Source organism: Crocuta crocuta, unplaced genomic scaffold, assembly GCF_008692635.1.
Source record: "Crocuta crocuta isolate KB4526 unplaced genomic scaffold, BGI_CrCroc_1.0 scaffold346, whole genome shotgun sequence".
NCBI classification, from domain to species: Eukaryota; Metazoa; Chordata; class Mammalia; order Carnivora; family Hyaenidae; genus Crocuta; species Crocuta crocuta.
In genome coordinates this window covers 399,157-406,180 of record NW_027527957.1, presented here as the reverse complement: position 1 = coordinate 406,180, position 7,024 = coordinate 399,157, and positions in this window count along the sequence as shown.

The window sequence follows — 7,024 nt, the reverse complement described above, 5'->3', positions numbered from 1 at the left end:
CATAATATACTATTGCTACACAAAAACATTTTTTTTCCCCCCAATCAGTAGTTATTTTATGAGCTGCTTTCCAAATACCAACATTTTTCAACTCTGGGTCTCTTGACTCCTTCATTATCTTCTTGACACAGCAGCTCGGGAAATCCTCTTAAAAGATAATTCAGATCATGGTGCTCATTCTCAAAACCTTCCAGTGGCTCTCATTTCACACGGAAAGCCAAAGTCCTTTTGTGACCTAGAAGATCCTACAGAATCTCCTCACGCTGGCCTCTCTCTTCTCTTGCCACATCTCTTCCTACTCTTCCCTTCTTTGTCTTGCTCCAGACATGTGGACTTGCCTGTTATTCCTTCAAATGGCTGGGCTTGCTTCCACCTCCGATTTCATGCTTGTTCTCTCTGCTGAGAGTGATCTTCCCCAAATCTACGTGGCTTCCTCACCATGCTTTTCAGTTTTTTACTCAAATGTCTTCTGCTTAGTAAAGTCTTCCTTGGTATCGTATCTTAAATTACAAAACTCATCACCCCAAAATTTTTATGCCCTTCCTTGTTTTCCTCCTTATTGTTTATCATATCTGATGGCCAATTCACTTTAATTTATTGGGGTTAGGGTCTATCTCCATACAAGAATGTAAGTTCCAAGGTTTTGTGTCTCCCTCAACAATGTAAGGCCTAGCATTTTGAAGATAAATCTTTATTAAGGAAGTTAAAAAATGCTTTCAAATTTTAGAGAAGTTTTGCAATCTGTATTTCACTTTTATATGGTAAATTCTGGGAGTTTGGGTCTCAAAGGCATGTAACTGTTATCTTGATTCTTTTTGGTCAGTGGGTCTCATGAACTGTGCTTGGGAATATATCTTACATTAGTTTACACAGATTCTACACAGAGAGATATTTACTTTTCCAGACAAGAGAATAAAATGGGCCTCATATATCCTTCAGTGGAGTATCATTTAATGTACATTTTAGTTTAATTATCTGATCTCTTTAAATTCTCACCCCTCTGAAAGTAGAGTAATTATTATGACACATCAGAAATTAAGTTAGATCTCTTGTACCTCATAGTGTTCTATATTACACAAAGGTTAAGTGCAGCTTATCAGGCTATAAGAAAGGACCAGAAGGCTGGAATAAAAGTTCAGTTTCCAAATGTGGTCAACCTATTTCTCATTTACATTTCAACAGCTGCATGTGTCATTACAGTCTTCCATACAAGGTCAAGCCAAAAATAATGTTATTCCCAGATAACAAAGTTTTTCTCTACTTGGGAAGTAATAGAAAAAACATCACAAAGGTGCTACCTAAATCTCTGAGAATAACATATTAAAAAAATCAGAAAACCTAACCTTGCTATATTATGTTACAATTAGGTAAATTTATAGTAACAGATGAAGAAATCTTAGTTTTCAAACTAAGTCAAAATGGTGAGTTAAGTTTCTCATGGTTTTATATATATATATATAATATATAATGTATATATATTGTAATGTATATATATAATGTATATATATTATATAATGTAATATAATATATAATGTAAAATATATAAAATTAAGATATACACATTAACCTAGACATTCTATTTCTGTTGTTTTTGATAACTTACTGCACAAAATGGAATACAACTACTTTGTTATATTCCATTTCTTTATCTGAGACAAGAATATTTGATAGCAGTAGTTTGAGTCATAGATTAAGTGAATGATGAACATTAGTGGGGTGTTTTCCTGTTAAATTTCAAGGTAAACCTTCGAACCGTGAGGGTGGCACCCAAAGGGCATACTCTTGCTAATTCCCAAGGTATTTCTCAGGGTGGTTATTATTTGAGTAGTTTGTAATGATCCAGAACCTGGTCCTCAGCTTTCTAAACTCAGAGGCCTGTTTTTCAACTCTCTGAAAGTGGTTTTTCCTCTCAGGGAGAAACTTACACTATGACCTCAAAACCTTGATGTATAAACAGAATGGCCAATTTATTAACCTACAGTAATATTTTAGCTCCTTCCAAGGGAGCTGCATGGAAAGCCAAACTCTACACAGGAGTTTGCTTGTTGAGTAATTGTGGAGTTAGGTTCACGATTTGAACGTTTCAAGATGCCCAACTAAGGAAGCCTAACGCACCTGATATCCATTGATTCAACAAGTTGAGACCTTATGGGAAATGCACCATTTCATCAGCAAGTGCTCACAGCATTTGCCTTTGAAAACATCCTTTTTATTTTTCTTTGCTTCCTGGCTAATATCTTCTTTCTTTGGATGTGTTATTACATCTCTTTAAATGACTTCTGCTCTGAATCATTGTGGATTGAATTTACCATTGATTTTCCATAGGACAGTATTATTTCCTTCGTTTTCAAGTTCTTGTAGCAGAGGGTAGGCAGCTAAAGGAACCAACATTTTTTTGCTATGCATATATAAAAATTTGCCTTCCTATTAATTAATTTATGAGCATGGTTTATCATCAGCTTAGCAACTGAAGGGTTTTAGAGATGTCACCTTCTAGAGTTAGACAAAGGTGGATTATTTTGCTTGTTGTTCCTGAATGATCACATTTTCTACTAAACTAGAGGTGACTATTTTAAGCAGGATTTTTACCTGTAGGTGGGCTGAAAGAAGATGTAGCTGTGTACTTTTAAAGTAAACATTGTTAAAATAGCCCCAGAATAGCCACATGTACCCACTCTGTGGCTCTCCTTTGACTTATGAACGCTAACTGGACTCAGGACCTCAAAGCTAATTACTTCAGGTTGTAGCCCAGATGCCAGCTGCCTGGAATTCCTCAAGTCTCAGCATGAGAAGGAATATGATCTCTTCATATTTCAATAAAAATGGTTTGAAGTCCCAATGCGTCCCCACAAAATTGATGGCAATTTCTCCTAGTCACCTTTTCCTCTAAATTCCTTTCTCTTTGAAGTTGCTTTCTCCTTAGGTCTTGCCACTACCTGTGGCCTCCTTTTTAATCCATGTCAGTGGGAGGCAGCCACGTTTTATTTCCTCAAACACCACTCATGTAATACAGTAAGAGATAGATTGATTTGTAGGTCATTTGACAGGTTGGGGAAGTGATGCTTAAGAACAGTTATTTCCTTAGTTGTTTAAGTTTTACAGCATAGCCTAACATTAAAAAAATAAAATCTTAACACTGAATAGTAAGCATCCTTGTTCTTAAAATTCCATCAGCCATCCATTTTTCCAGAGGCCACTGGTCAAAGCCTGTTCTGTCCCCTTGTGTCCCAGGCCAGCCCTTGCCCTCTGGCTGGTCCAGCTTCACTCCTGCCCACTCCCCTCTACAGGCCTCTGCCCTCATCTCCACTGCTCGCCCCATCCCCTTCCTCTTGAGCTGGTGTTGGAAATCCAAATCTATTTTTAAGTAGCAGTATTTAGTATTTTTTTCTTCAACCATCCTGACAATGGGCTAAGGGCTGTCCTTTTACAACCCAAATCAGCAGTCAAATGGATTTGCTTGTAAAAGGTAGTTCTCCTTCTGAGGAATTCTGCTAGCAGCCTTTCTACTTTGTGCCCTTTATGGGGCCTACAAGGTGCAGTCAGTGAAGTGGCCAAACCAATGGAAGGATGCAAGGGTGCCCATGTCCAAGTGGGGATGTTTAGCCACTAGGGAGTGGACCCAAATGTGTCTTGCTTCTTATGCTCTTGCATACCTGGGAGTCTTGAAACTGAACCAACATATTCTCCCAGGGCTTTTGATAAACACATACAAAAAGATTCACTCTTGTTTATTTTGTTGAGAAGGATGGTCCTATAGCATATTCTTCCTTAAACTATTTCTTTTTTTTTATTTTTTTAAATGTTTTATTTATTTCTAGGAGAGAGAGAGAGAGACAGCGTGAGCAGGGGAGGGTCAGAGAGAGAGGGAGTGACAGACTCTGAAACAGGCTCCAGGCTCTGAGCTGGCAGTCAGCACAGAGCCCGACGTGGGGCTCGAACCCACGAACTGCGAGATCATGACCTAAGTGAAAGTCGGACGCCCAACCGACTAAGCCACCCAGGTGGCCCTTCCTTAAACTATTTCTTGTAATACACATATTTATTTCAATGTTGTGGGATCCATATAGGGCTTTAGACATGTTTGTAGGAATAGTAAAAATTAGAAAACAGCTGAAAATAGCTGTCTTTTCATATTCTTCAATGGTTCTAATAGTGATGATGTTATCCTCTTCTTAGGTTTTGGTCCTATTTTCTCCCAAGAAATAGAATAATTTGAGTAATAATAAAAATCCCACAAGTACATAATGATCACCATTATTAGATAGTGAAGCTAAATCCCTTCTCCATGTCCAAGGGATCTAGAAACCCACTCCAGTGTCAGGAAAAAGGAGAAATATTTCTCTACTGGTTTCCTATGGTGGAGTAAACTGGAAAAAAAAGAAAAAGAAAAAAAAGAAAAGAAGGAAGATAGGAAGGAAAAAAGAAGGAAGGAAGAAGGGAAGGAAGGAAGGAAGGAAATAAGAAAACAAGAAAATGCTGTTTCCTAAAGCTGGATGGTACTAGCTAGCAAATTATGCATTTCATTACTGAACCTTGGCCGGGGCTCCACAGAATTCTGCAGGAGGTTGGTTGCTGGTTACCCAGAGGAGTTTAGATACACTCTATTCTCAAATTGCTGGGTGGTGAATTGTGAGCCTCAGGGAAGTAAGAGGTTAGGATACCATAACAGGATTGGGGAAATGGACACCAGCAAGTCAATGAGTGAGAACTACATTGAGATAGGTAAGCTTGCCTATATTATGAAAATAAACAATAAGATTCCTAGGAAATAATCTGGGGAGAAATTAAGTTTTTATTTTGGGCAAATACAATATCACGTCCAAGGGAAACCTCCCTGCCTGCATTCAGATGTTTGCCTCGGGGAGTCCCTTAGATAGCAAGGAGGTTGGAACAGGAGAGGCAATTTCAACGTTGGCAACAGAAAAGAGTTATTTTTTTGTTGTTTGAGTTTTGGCTGTAATTTGGGGGTGATTGAAAGGCCTCTATAATGAGTCAAATTATAAAACTTTTAAAGAAATGTTCACAAAATACTTTTTAGAAAAATCGAGACGTTCTTTTCCAAGAAACTTTTCCCCCTAAGTTTCAATAATGTCCATTCAGTTCGCTGGCATACCTTGGGCTAAATTACTACCAGTTTTTATTAAAAGCTAATTTTCAGACTTTTATCAACCCAGCATCTGGAACACTGTACATTTAAACTTACATTTTTCTGTAGGTAGGTAACCCAATTATAATAATTAAATTATGGAAAATTTATTACCTTCTTTTTTGCTACTCATAATTCATTTTACCGGCTTTTGTAGCTTAGGGTGAATTGTTGAGAGTCAGAGATTAGTAAGAAAGTATTTTCCAATCTCATTGCTATGTGGGTATGTGATACTTTAGAATATAAATTCTCATCCATTTTTTAATATCAAGGCAACAAAACCAAATTCTGTAAAATTATTATTAGAATGACAAAAAAACCCAAAACTCCCCCCAAATTTAAAAAAAAACCCAAACCCATAATACTTAAAATAGAACATTAAGAAAAGAGGCCTTTTTGGCCTCTATTTCTCTGTCTGTCATTTCTTTTTATTAAGACCAATTTAAGTCTTTTTTCTCTATTTCAGTTTAAAAGTGAGTTACTAATTGGGGGGCCTGGGAGGCTCAGTCAGTTAAGCATTTGACTCTTGATTTCAGCTCAGGTCATGACCTCACAGTTTGTGAATTTGAACCCCACATCAGTCTCTGTGCTACAGTGTGGGTCCTGCTTGGGATTCTCTCCTTCCAACGCTCTCTCTCTCTCTCTCTCCCTCCTTGGCTTTCTCTCTCTCTCTCTCCTAATCTCAAAATAAATAAACATTAAAAAAAAAAAAAGAAAAGTGAGTTACTAATAAGGCAAGAAAGTAAAAACTAGGGCATAAACTAGATTCAGATATAAAATATTCTAAGAAGGAAAGTGAAAGTTTACTACTCCCTGGGAATAAAAATTTGCCAGGGTTGTTGCACTATGGAATGTGAAATGTCCCCAGATGAATTCACAGCATTCGGGAACAGGGAATATATGATCTGGCTCATCTTCAAGAAAATGATTCTTCTCTGTATTTTATTTTGAGATGCTTCATTCTATGAAGTTAAATTAATTTGGAGGATTAGTCAGAGGGAGTCGTGATGTTTAGAGGAAACAAACTGTGGAAGGCGTCTCTACTCTCAGTTTTGTGATCACTTGCAAAGTTTTCTAAGTACATACAAAGCCTAAGACTTTAAAACTAAAATGAAGAGTGAATGACTCTTATTATTGAAGAGGTGACTTAGGTTGCATATGTCAGGTGTCTAAGTACCCTTTACATTTTATAAAGTTAAGTGCTCATGACGATTCACTGGGCATATCCTGTTTAGACTTCAGAATCGTGGAAAACTGTATTCAAAAACTGAGCACTGTAGAGACCCACAGGCTTGGCAGAGAAAGGTTCACTTACTTAACTGGTATGCCCAAACACTGTATCATATAATTCATTGGTAAATAATTATTTTAGTCCTAAACACCTTTGTTGTTGTTGTTGTCTTCTGTGATTCCTTCAAGCATCTCTATATATTCATTTCCTCTCTCTATATATATCTATTGATTCTATATATCTCTACTAACCCATTGTATTTCTCTATATGGATATATACATATATATACACATAAACATATATACATATACAAGCATATTTATGTGAAGGTGTTTGCTCACCTTACTCTTTAACATCTAACATATTTCACAAGCTTACCAAAGACTATTGCATGCCGATGAGAAAATTACATGATTCACAAACTAAAGTTATTTTCAAGAGTGTGAAGCACATCACACTGATGATCGATTGGTTCATACTCCGAATGGATACAAAGCAGGATATTATGAGGTTCCTTGTCTCTCACTGAGCTATGATTTATTCCTTCCTGACAAATTTATTTGAAAAATGATTGGATACTTTCACCCTATATTTAAGCATTATCAGAGGTAATAAATCATACTTTGAAAGACACAGAGTACTGGAG